We start from the raw sequence: 13,411 nt of genomic DNA, 5'->3' as shown, positions 1-13,411 counted from the left end.
TAACTCTGATGTCCTCAATCAAATCTGCCTTTCAGCTGATTTACTGCACAGTCTGCTGCCGAATGAAGTGTTGGAACGAACTCAAACCATTCACCTCCTGAACTAGTGAGAATCACTGACCGCTTGGAACAATGAATAACTGCATGTACTTTGTCAACCATCCCATTCCGAGAATAATATCAATACCACTGGATTGCAAGCCTATTGGATTTGCACAGAATTCCCTCCCGATAATCTGTATTTTCACCCCAAGATACTGATACACAGCCCTCATATTTCCCCCAGGTGAATTCACTAGCATGGAACTAGGCATGGTGCATAGGGGAATGGAGTACTTAGCAACATACTCGGCGAAAATAAAAGTATGCGATGCTCTGGAATCAAATAAAACTGATGTAGGGGCTGAGTTGACTAGAACATACCGAACACAACATCCTGAGCCTCCTGAGTGGTCTCTGCAGCCACATGATTCACACATCCGCGGACGTAGTTCTGCTGACCCTTGTTGTTCTGCGGCGTCTGGTTGTTGTTTCTGGGCTGTTGCTGCTGCGGAGTCTGCCTCTGTCCACTGTTGTTGAACTGACTTGGAGTGTTCTGGGCATTTTTGTTGGGGCAACGATTGGCGTAGTGACCAGTCTCGCCATATCGGAAGCACGTGTTACCACCAGTGGGAACAGTGGTGTTGTTCCTCACAGGTGTTCCAGTAGGGGTGTTGTGGTGATTCTGCGGGAAGCTAGGACGTTGCACTGACTGACTAGCACGCTGAGCTTGCTGCTGCTGGTGGTTCTGTTGGTTTGGTCGCTGGTATTGATTCTGCCTGTAGTTGACACTCTGTCCTCCAGTGCGAAAAGGTGTTCCTTGCGGGGGCGCGAAATGAGGGCATGAGTTGTTGCTGAAGTGCTCTGATGACTCAAACTTCCTCTTCGGCTCACCCATCTCCTTGTGAGCATGCTCCACCATGATGGCATTGTCCACCATTTTCTGAAAGTTTTCAAAAGTGTGCACTAGTAGTTGATACTTGATAGGACCAATTATACCATCGCTGAAGTGATCCTGTTTCTCTCCGTCATCTTCTACCTCTGCGGGAGCGTAGCAAGACAACTGGATGAACTTGTCCCTGTACTCATTCACAGACATTGCTCCCTATTTCAGTGCAAGAAATTCTTGCTTCTTGAGCTTCATCAGACCTTTGGGTATGTCCTGCTCCCTGAACTTGCTCCTGAACTCCTGCCAGGTGATGGTGTTGGGGATGTCATGAGCTGCGGTGTAAGCATCCCACCAATCTTCAGCAGTTCCTTCCAGTCTCCCTGAAGCATAAAGGACCTTCTCTCTATCAGTACACTGGATGATGTTTAGCATCTTCTCCACCATCTTGATCCAGTCATCAGCTTGCAGAGGATCAGGTGAGTGAGAAAATGAAGGAGGCTTGTGGCTCATGAACTCCCTGTGCCTGTCTCTAGCTAGCGGTGGTGGCGGTGGTGGAGCTTGTTTCATCTGAGCCTGCATGTTGGTGACAGTGTTCGCCATGTTTGTAAGCAGTTGAGTCTGGGCGGTGAGAAACTGCTCCATCCCTGCTGGTGGCGCCTGGTGCTGTTGACTCTACTAAGGATCGGGTTTGGTATTGTTGCTCGTTTCCTGACGTGGTACTGCAAGCTGATCAACTCCTGATCCAAACCTGGTGTTCACCATCTCATCGATTAAAAGTGAGACTCATGAAACTAATCATGGAAAAAGGATAGGAGCAAGTATAAGGTAAAGACAGTAACTAAAATAGATAACCCCAAGCTTTACTAAACTATCTAGCTTTATTAAAAACTTGATATAATTGTGGTCATCTGATGCGAACCCGCTAGGGTTTGTTCCTGATCTTTCCATGAGAGGCGTGGGATAACTCGATTGATGGAGAAGATGACGGTCATAGCCCAACTACAGCCTTCCAAGCATGCTGCGCCTTAGCAACCGATACACCATCTCCTATGGTTGCCGCGATCTTGTGGAGTGTGACACCCGGCCACTAGGTCACTCGTCCTGCAAGCATTCAAAAAACTAGCAGGAACAAGTAGAACAAGTATTGAAAATATGAGATATAATTGAAGGTCTCAAACTGAATCTCAAATATGGTGGGGTTCCGAAAACAAGTAGACGGGCGGCTGGATCAGCATGCGCGCTTACAAGGAAGTAGCAAAAGCTAAACTTGCATCTAACAAATCCCGAGTGTTCTTAGCGGCGGCTAAAGGTTATAAAGAAGTAGAAGAATGACCACAAGGGTGCTGGGGTCGTGTTCAAACCCTAGGACGCGTCCGAATTGGACTCAACTTGATACATAGCCCATTGGGCCAAAATAGGGTGATGCAGCACCGTGGCTGAAAAGACTCTGTAGTAAATCGACGATTGCGGTTGATTCCGAATAGATATGGAGGTGATTCTGGATCCTTTGGAAAGTATATTTGATAAGCTTTCCAGGCAGTACTTGAATGACCAGAACGGAGTCCGAATGAAGTCGTGGCGACCGTCACAAGTCGTGTCTGTCCTGTAGTCCGAATCCAGCCTACGCGATACCTCTTCCCTTTGGATCCAATCCATTGTTCCTGAGTAAAACAAGAGTGCACGTGTCTCCATTATCTAAATATGATGAATCTGAGCTTAAGAGTGAACTCATTTGATGATTAAGCCAACGAGCACGAGCGCGAGTAATAGGACCAAGTGTTGTTGGCGAAGTAGATACTGGTGTAGGTGTGGATCTATCGTTGGTAGCGATGTCCTCATCATCCTTTCCTTCTTGTATTTGAGTCGTCCTCGACTGAAGCTCATCATCCTCTGCCAAATATGGCTTCAAATCTACAATGTTAAATGTGGGACTAACACCAAAATCTACAGGCAGGTCTAGCTTATATGCATTAATCATTAATTCACCTTAGCACTTTAAACGGTCCATCAGCCCGAGGCATCAATTTAGACTTTCTCAAAGCAGAAAACCCATCCTTTCTCAAGTGCAACCAAACTAATTCATTAGGTTCAAAAATCATTTGCTTTCTACTTTTATCACCAGCTAGCTTATACTTAGAATTCATGCGCTGTATATTTTCTTTAGTTGTTTCATGCAGTTTTAACATCAGTTCAGCATGTTGCTTAGCATCAAAGTTCAGTTTTTCAGATTTGGGCAAAGGCATTAAATCAATAGGAGCACAAGGTATCAAGCTATAAACAATCTTAAAGGGGCACATCAACATGAGGCAAACATTCTTCCCACAACTTAATATTCTTCTTTAAAATAGCCCTTAACATGGTAGATAAGATTCGATTAACAACTTCAGTTTGACCATCAGTTTGGGGATGACAAGTGATAGAAAATAGAAGCTTAGTTCCCAATTGTGCCCATAAAGTTCTCCAAAAGTGGCTAAGAAATTTGGCATCGCAATCAAAAACAATTGTGTTTGGCACACCATGCAAACAAACAATTTCTCGAAAGAACAAATCATCAACATGTGTAGCATCATCAGTTTTATGACATGGTATAAAGTGTGCCACCTTAAAAAATCTATCCACAATCACAAAAACGCTATCACGTCCCTTCCTAGTTCTAAGCAATCCCAACACGAAATTCATAGAAATATCCTCCCAAGGAGCACTAGGAACTGGTAAAGGCATATACAAACCATGCGGATTTAATCGTGACTTAGCTTTTTGACATGTAGTGCAGCGTGCAACAAATCGCTCCAGATCTCTTCTCATGTTTGGCCAAAAGAAATGATCAGCAAGTACATCCTCTGTCTTCTTTGCTCCAAAATGCCCCATCAAGCCACCTCCATGTGCTTCCTGTAACAACAACAAACGAACAGAGCTAGCCGGAATGCATAACTTGTTAGCTCGAAACACAAACCCATCATTGATGATGAATTTGTTCCATGCTTTTCCATCCTTACAATGCAGCAAGACATCCTTAAAATTAACATCATTCACATATTGTGTTTTAATTGTGTCCAAACCAAAAATCTTACAATCAAGTTGCGTCAACAAAGTATATCACCTAGATAAAGCATCAGCAATGACGTTCTCTTTCCCACTTAGGATGTCTACGGTTCAGTTTTCCTTGACTATGAATATGATTCAAAGATTCATGATCAGAATGTATAACAAACTCTTTGGGCCACAAATAATGATGCCATGTTTCTAGTATGCGCACAAGAGCATACAATTCCTTATCATAAGTAGAATAATTCAGAATAGGTCCACTCAATTTCTCACTAAAATATGCTATAGGTTTACCATCTTGTAATAAAACACCACCCAAACCAATTCCATTAGCATCACATTCAAGTTCAAAGGTCTTATTAAAATCAGAAAGTTGGAGGAGAGGTGCATGTGTCAACTTATCTTTCAACATGGTGAACGCATTCTCTTGTGTGGTGCCCCAAGAAAAGGCACCCACTTATTCGTAAGCACATTCAATGGTGCAACAATGGTGCTGAAATACTTCATAAAGCGATGATAGAACCCAGCAAGTCCTAGAAAACTCTGCACCTATGTGATGGTCTTTGGTACAGGCCATCCCTAAATAGCTTCCACCTTGGCTTGATCAACTTCAATTCCCTATGGAGTAACGATATAGCCAAGAAAAGATACTCGATCTGTGCAAAATACGCACTTCTCAAGGTTACCAAATAAACGTGCATCACGTAAAGCATTAAAAATAGCACGTAAATGATCAAGATGTGCCTCCATGGATTTGCTGTAAATCAATATATCATCAAAGTAGATAATAACAAATTTTCCAATGAAAGCACGCAGAACCTCGTTCATTAATCGCATTAAGGTACTAGGTGCATTAGTTAACCCAAAAGGCATGACTAGCCACTCATATAACCCGAACTTAGTTTTGAAAGCAGTTTTCCATTCATCTCCCAGTTTCATACGAATCTGGTGGTACCCACTACGCAAATCAACTTTGCTAAACACAACAGCACCACACAATTTATCAAGCAAATCATCAAAATGTGGTATAGGATGTCGATATCGAATTGTGATATTATTAATAGCTCTACAATAAACACACATATGCCATGTTCCATCTTTCTTGGGGACTAAAAATAACCGAAACAGCACAAGGACTAAGGGACTCACGTACATAACCTTTGTCGAGTAGTTCTTACACTTGTCACTGAATCTCGTTCGTTTCTTCTGGATTGATCCTGTATGGCGCACGGTTGGGCAACGATGCACCTGGAATTAGATCAATTTGGTGCTCAATCCCTCGTATTGGTGGCAGCCCCGCTAGTATTTCACTTGGAAACACATCAGAATACTCCTGCAAAACGTTAGCGACAGCAGGGGGGCAAGGAGTGCTGCATATCATGAATGGAAATCAAAGCATCTTTGCACACCAAAGCATAGGCAAGAGAAGTGGTAGTAATCAATTTGTTAATATCAGATTTAGTAGCAAGCAAGCAAGTTCCTTTCAATTGTATCCCATCTTTCTTATTAGCAACCGACTTGACAATTTTATTGTTCTCACTTTTAGCTTTGGCAGCTCTAGCAATATCATCACGCACAATAGCTTCAGGAGACATAGGAAGCAACACAATTTTCTTATCATGGTGCAAGAGAGAAAACTGATTTGACCTACCATGATGCACACAATCCGTATCAAATTACCAAAGTCTACCGAGCAGAATATGACAAGCTTGTATAGGCACAACATCGCACTCAACAACATCATGATATGATCCGATTGCAAAATTAATGCGCACCAGCCTCGTTACCTTAGCCTTAGCACTGTTGTTTAGCCATTGAATGTGATACGAATGTGGGTGTGGTTTGGTGCTGAGTGCAAGCTTCTCCACCAGATCGCTGCTAGCCAAATTGTTGCAGCTACCTCCATCAATAATCATACGACAGGAACGCTCTTTAATGACACACTTGGTTTGGAACAGCGCATGTCGCTAATTTTGCTCTGCCTTCTCCATTTGTGCACTAAGCACACGTTGCACAATGAGACTCTCGTAGTGTTCGGCGTCACCTGCATCAATATGTTGTTCTGGTGTTCCCTCGTTACTTGCATGGTCAGCAGCAAACAAAGCAAGTGTATCTTCATCAAAATCACTAGCAGAGGAATACGCACCATCATCTTTGACCACCAAAACATGCTTGCTAGGACAGTCACGCTGCACATGCCCAAAGCCCTTGCAACGATGACACTGGACATCTCTTTTTCTACTCATGGATGCAACCGAGGAAGCACTAGCGGCTGGCTTCTGGACAGTCTTGGTTGCTGAAGTGGTGGGAGGAGCACGTGGCTTGTCGCTGGATGGAGAAGGTGCTGCTGCACGACTCGGGGAAGGAATTGGTACATGTGCACGTCCACCCATAGAAGTATTCATGAGTGGCTGCCATGATGTAGATTTACCTGCAGAAATATTAGGCCTAGTACTAGCACGTCATCCCTGCACCTCCCTTTCAGCTTTACAAGTAAGATGGAACAAATAGGTTACGTTAGCATAATCTTTATAAGCAAGAATGTCCTAAATTTCTTGATTTAACCCTCTCAAAAATCTAGCCATAGCAGGTTCCTTACCCTCCACTAAATTACAACGTAGCATACCCATTTGCAATTCCTGATAATATTCTTCTACACTTTTAGTGCCCTGTCTCAATTGTTGTAACTTATGTAACAGATCACATGCATAGTAAGAAGGAACAAATCTAACCCGCATGACCCGTTTCAAAGCATCCCAAGTTTGTGGCATGTCATCAGTATTTTTCTTGCCATGTTCTATCCACCAAATAGAAGCAAAATCAGTGAACTCACTAGTAGCAGCCCTAACACATGCAATCTCAGGAAAATCATGGCATGCAAACTTTTGATCAATAATAATTTCCCAAGTAATGTATGCATCAGGGTTATATGTACGGTATCTTAAATTTAACCTTGCTGAAAGCATCATCATTGTTGTGTACCTCATGTCGGCGAAAACCACCCATACCTCTACGATTAGTGCGTAGCCATCAGCGATGGCGAGCATCTTGTTCATCTTGTTCAGTATTAGCAATGTATTCATCCTTCCAATCATCACATTGTTCGTTGGTCTTCGCATGGAGCTCATCAAAATGCCGCAAAAGAGCAGCGAGACTCTTGTCAATATTGCCGACCGCTATCTCCAGGCCCATAAGCTTGGTGTTGGTGGTAATCTGAGTGGCCTCCAATTGTCCAATCTTTTCATTCGTCACCTGAATATCATTATCAAGTCCTTTTGTGTGCCGCTGCACTTGCCTTTCAAAATGTTGTATGATGCCCCTAGTACATGGAGACTGCTGCAAGCTATGATCCTCCTCATCGGAGCCTGCCATAGTGAGAAAAACAAGGACAACAAGAAAACAAGTGAAGTAATAAAATCCTTACAACTAATAGGGTGTGGCTACTGCAAGGCGCTCACTCTCAACCTGTTGCACAAGCTCTTACCAATTCGTACCTTGTTGCCAGAAGGGGATGGTAACCAAGTCTGCAACCGTGGAATGAAGTATATCGGTGCTGCAGCAACAAGACCTGTATAGCTGTAGTCGAATTTGTGGAGCTGTAGGTGGCTGGAACAAGGAAGTACTAGCACCACGTTAGTCATAAAAGCAAGCTGAATAATCATTCAATGATGGTACTATGCTAGTCCTAGCCTAGACCGTGATAGAGACGTGAGCCTGGACACAAAGGAAGTCACAAAGCACCACCCTGAACAGAAGGGAAAAACAAACGCAATGAATTAGCCCCTTGCTTTGCTTTTCTTTTTTTTCGCTTTTCTTCTTTTTCTTTTTTTCTATTTTTTCAAGGGAACCTCAAAAATAGATTCTATGAACAAAGAAATACAAGTGAGCAAGTCACCATACACACTTTTTCCAGAAAGAGTAGGGGTATAAATGTAATAAGCCGAACTCGGATTGCCTCTATTCCACAGTTCGGACTTAGATTCAACCAGCACCGATTCCAACTCGGACTTGATAAAAAAGAGGTACTCATATTTGGCAATTGAGAGATGAAAAGGCTACCCGAATTCAAGTCGGTCTTGGCCAACACGCGCTTAACCGATTCCAAGTCGAACTTGACAGCAAAAGTGTATTCTGATTCGACCAAAATAGTGATTAAAAAGGTAGCGTACGTGACCAAACGTGATAAGAACTTGAAACTCTAAAGGACTACAACTAAGACCAGCAACTCGACACAACTGATGCAACCGAAAACTCAACAAGGCCTAACTAACCAGTACTAGTAAAGGCTCAAAAGGGTCTATAAGGATTGCGGTGGGGGAAAAATTCTACTATTTTTTGGATTGTAGGAAATTAAAGAAAATGAAGGATTGGAAGTCTCTCACCGAACAACCTTGCTTTGATTACCAGCTGATGCGAACCCGCTAGGGTTTGTTCCTGATCTTTCGATAAGAGGCGTGAGATAACTCGATTGATGGAGGAGACGACATTTAGGGCTAGACTACAGCCTTCCAAGGATGTTGCGCCTTAGCAACCGATACACCACCTCCTATGGTTGCCACGATCTTATGGAGCGCGACACCCGGCCACTATGGCACTCGTCCTGCAAGCAATGGAAGAACTAGCAGGAACAAGTAGAACAAGTACTGAAAATACGATATGTAATTGAGGGTCTCAAACTGAATCTCAAATATGGTGGAGTTCTGAAAACAAGTAGATGGGCGGCTGAATCAGCACGCGCGCCTACGAGTAAGTAGCAAAAGCTAAACTTGCATATAACAAAATCCGAGTGTTCTTAACAGTGGCTAAAGGTTATCAAGAAGTAGGAGAACGACCACAAGGGTGCTAGGGTCGTGTTCCAACCCTAGGACGTGTCTGAATCGGACTCAACTTGATACACAGCCCATTGGGCCAAAATAGGGTGACACAGCACCGTGGCTGAAAGGACTCTGTAGTAAATCGACGATTGCGGTTGACTTCGAACAAATATGGAGGTGATTCTGTATCCCTTGGGAAGTATATTTGATAAGCTTTTGATGAAGTAATTGAATGAACAAAATGGAGTCCGTATGAAGTCGTGGCGGCTGTCACAAGTCGTGTCTGTCCTGCAGTCCGAATCCAGCCTGCGTAATGCCTCTTCCCTTTGGATCCAATCCATTGTTCCTGAGTAAAACAAGAGTGCACGTGTCTCAATTGTCTAAATATGATGAACCTGAGCTTAAGAGTGAACTTACTTGATGGGTAAGCCGACGAGCACGAGCGCGAGTAATAGGACCAAGTGGTGTTGGCGAAGTAGATACTAGTGTAGGTGTGGATGTATCATTGGTGGCGATGTCCTCATCATCATCACTCCACAATTTATCGCAATTATTACAAAGATCCAAATCAAATTGTTCTCACAAAACCAAGCACACAAGCACATTAGCTAAAATTAAACAGACGGTTCGAACTAGCGATTACAAAAAGACTCTTAAAGACCCTCCTAACTTAGACTTCTAGATCTAGCATCTCTAACGTTAGCAGGTGCGATAGCTGGGCTCTCTGTAGTGAATGCGCTTGCGGGGAGGTGACTCTGGCAGGTATTCGATGGACTTGTCGCTATTGTACTTCAGGGGTAACTCCTGATCTCCCCTCAGCTGAGCTTCCAGAATCGCCTTCTCCCTGAGCATTTTCCTCAGCTTCCTCTTGACCTCTAGGATCTCTGCTCCGGCAGCATCCAAGTCAATGCTGAGAGTGGCGACCAACTCTTGCGTGGTGTCCCTGAGCAAACTTCATTCCCCAGGGGGTGGGATAGGAATCTGTGCACTGATGGCACCCTTCCTGTTGCGTGGGAACTGTTGAAACTCGGTGCCCTGGAGCTCATCCCGATAAGCATGGCAGAGATAGTAGAGAGCTCTTCTGGCAGCTTCGCTGGTCCCTGCGTCCAAAGTCTTCCTTGGCACATCATCAAAGTGCTTGTAGTTACTCCATCCGACTGCCATACTTCTCATCCGGAATACTGATCACCACTGCCAGTAACCACTCCTCCTCCTGCTGAGCATTCTTGAACAAGGCGGCTTCATAACGTGGCATTAGTGGGAAGCTGATTCTCTGCATGGCCCTCCAGAGAAGTGCTGGGAATGGACCTTCAGTAAAGTCCAGGCGATGTATTTGCTTCTCATAATGGGGCTTTGGTGGCGGTTTGTCTGCTGCGCTGGCTGGCTCTGGATCATCAACTAGGTCCACATCACCAACTTCTGCATTATCTCCCCTTGCGGCACCTGGATCGGCACCGTCTCCTCCTGTAGCGTCCTCATTGCTGTCGCCTGCAGCATCTGGGTGGTCCTCATGCAGCTCCTTGGGCTCCTCCTCCGTGTCAGTGTCCACCCAGCCTCCTCTGTAGTAGCTGTAGTAGTCGTCATCATTGTGACACTCAGGTAATTAGTATTGTCACACCCTAAATTTTAGTGTGATATTGTGTGCAAATGTGGAGAAAGTAAGTTTAAAAATTTAAATGCTAAGAAAAAGGGATGGTTTTATATAATTATAAATTAATAAAGGTCCTTTAGTGTGAAATAGATGAGAAAGAGAAGTGGAATTCAAATATATAAAGGTTGTTTTGGCAAAAGTCAAAAAACTTGTGTTTAAATCGCAAATATAGGTGAAACTACACATAGGATGTATTTGTAGTGTAGTTTTTAAATAGGATTTGTATAAAGTTTAGAAACTTTGCTAAATTTTATATTAACTCCAAATCCTTAGCTATTCTGTGGATGAACCTTAAAGAAAAGTTGTACATTCTGAAAAACCATACATTTTTGCTTTTGGGCCCATCTTCATTTGAGCTTTGGTTTGAAAGTTATTTAAGCATTACAGTGGAGTCCCTGTATTTTCTGCAATTTGCAACCGGGGCCTCCTTCGTCTACCTCTCTCCCCCTCTCCTCTGTTTCTCTGCCGCACGCCGCCACTGCTCTGGCTGGCCATGTGCGCCGCCGCAGCGATGCTCTGCGCCCGTCCACGTGTCGCCCCAGCCTCTGCCCGCCGCTTCCCGGCCTCGCGCTGGCTCCTCCTCGCCTCGCCACGCCGCCCGACTGCCCGCCCGAGCCGCTCCTCGCCGTTGCTCGCCGTCATAGCAATCCCGTGCCACCTCTTGCTTCCCGACGATCCCACGCGTCACTCCCCTGCCGTGCCGCCGCTCTCCTGACCTTGTGCTGTCTCGCACCCGTGTTCCCCACGTCGCATTGCTGCTGCCCGCGATTCGCCGTGCCGCCACGCGCGCCGCAGGCGTGACAGCTCCTGCTTCCGCGCGACCACATCCCCTTTGAGACCCCGAACACATCCAGACGCTCCTCACGCACTCGTCCTTGCGTTTGCACACACGCATTCCACTCAATTTCTCTGCTCCGATTACCTCCCTCCACCCGACCTCCGCCGCCGTCCCTGGCCATCGTCGACAGCCGCCCACATCACCCCCGAACCCCGATCCAATGCAGCTAGAGCTCCGCCGTGATCCGCTGGTGCTCCTCAACCCCGCCAATTTCGGTTTCCTGCATCCCAGCACCACTCCCCGCAGCTCCGACGAGCTCCTTCCTCCGTCGCCACTCGGCCTTCCGCCGACCAGCCGGTACAGAGCCTCTCCACCCCGACCCAAGGCGCCAACAGCACCACATCATCCCCCTGAAGCGATCCCGCTCCTCCTTCACCGCCCTTCGTCACCCTAGCCTGCGGAACGCCGGCCGCCATCACCGCCAGTAAGAACCCAAGGTCCACCCCGCCATCGATCACCACTCTCTGACCCGTTTCCGTTCAAATTGAGCACGGGGAAAGCATCCCCGTACTCTCACGGTGCTCATGCGCGCCATGTTCCCCCATATTCGCCGGCCCCTCGCCGGGACCACGAGCACCCCGACACGGCTGCCGCCATTCTTCATCGCCGGCCATGCTCTGCCGTGACTTCTCAAGCACATCACCCACCACGGTGACCAGTAGCCTCTGTAGGCCACGTAGCACCGGTTCTTCCCCGGCCAAACCTTCACCGCCAGCGAGAACGCCGTGGACAGAGATGCTGGACGCCGTCGAGAGCCGGCAAGGGTGTATTTGTGATATCTTATCCTATTCTAGGGGTCACTATGCAAGTAACCAAGGACCCCAGTGTAAAACCCTTTGTTTTTTCATGTGTGCAAAGCAGCCGGCTTGTAAAATCAATAGAAAATTGTAGAAAACTCCAAAAATTGCCAAACCAGTTTTGTTTCAAGCTCTACAACTTTTATTAATGAAGTTTGGTTTGAAACTAAATACTTTTCAGTCTAATTTAAATCTAAGTAAAAAGGGTATTTTGTACATAACTCTTGCATACAAACTTAGCTTATTAAGATTTTTGGTAGGTAGCATCTTTAAGTCATGTGTGAGCTTGTGTAAAAGTTTCAAGCTTAGTATTGTTTTGCAATTTAAGTTCTTTTGAACTTGGGCAATCCAATTTGAAATGGTTTGAATTTAGTTAAGCATATTCCTAAAGCTTATTTTTTTAGATCTTTTTACCATAATCTAATTGATAATTAGTTTATAATTAGATTTTTGAGCTTTTATAATTCTCTTTATCTAAGATTTGAATTTAAACTTGAAGTTTGAATTCAAATTCAAATGTTTTAGTTTCTGTTTCCAGTAATTCCAGTACTATAACTATAACTTAAGTGTAAACGATAACTTAAGACTGAACCCCCTTGCTTCATGAGTTCATGTGTGTTGATTATTGGATTGCAATTTTATCATAAAATAAAATCTTTAACTCAAGCACCATCTCACTTAAATCATTGCATACCATGTAGAATCGACAACGCTCGACGACGGAGACTACGAGCTAGTCCTGGAACAAGACCAAGGGTTTTCTGAAGACCCGACAAACGTCGCCGAGAATCTAACTGAAGCTCCGAACCAAAGTTCGGAAGTCTGTGACACTCGTACCCTCAACCCCACTCAAGAAGGCAAGCCCCGATGCATACCCCAGTATTTCAATTTATTACCACTTCACTTATATATTATATATCCTGCATTACGTCTAGGAGTTGAAATGAAACCCTAGTTTCATAACTCCTAGGAACCAATGTATTGTACCTGAGTACTTATCGCATAGATGCTCTGCTAATAGGACCGGTAGAAGTCGGGTGATTTCCTGTCACTCGCGCGATATAGGAGTTGAGTGTTTATTATTCTGCAATCATTATAAGGACCATGGACAGGATCATGTGCAATAACATGACCTGGAAGTTTGCCCCATCTGTGTTGATAAAAAGTTGATAAGGTCGCAGTGTGTGGTAGTGGTGGCACAGCGTTTGAAATTACTAGCCACATGCCACGAAATATGGTAAAGCGGTAAGCCTAGAACCCGAATGGCCCGGCAAATGGACTTGTCTCCACCACTCGATTATTTTAATTTCTATTGTACACACGCACCGACGTGTGGGAG

This window comes from Panicum hallii, chromosome 8 (assembly GCF_002211085.1).
Source record: "Panicum hallii strain FIL2 chromosome 8, PHallii_v3.1, whole genome shotgun sequence".
Taxonomy (NCBI): Eukaryota; Viridiplantae; Streptophyta; class Magnoliopsida; order Poales; family Poaceae; genus Panicum; species Panicum hallii.
This window is presented reverse-complemented; position numbering follows the sequence as displayed.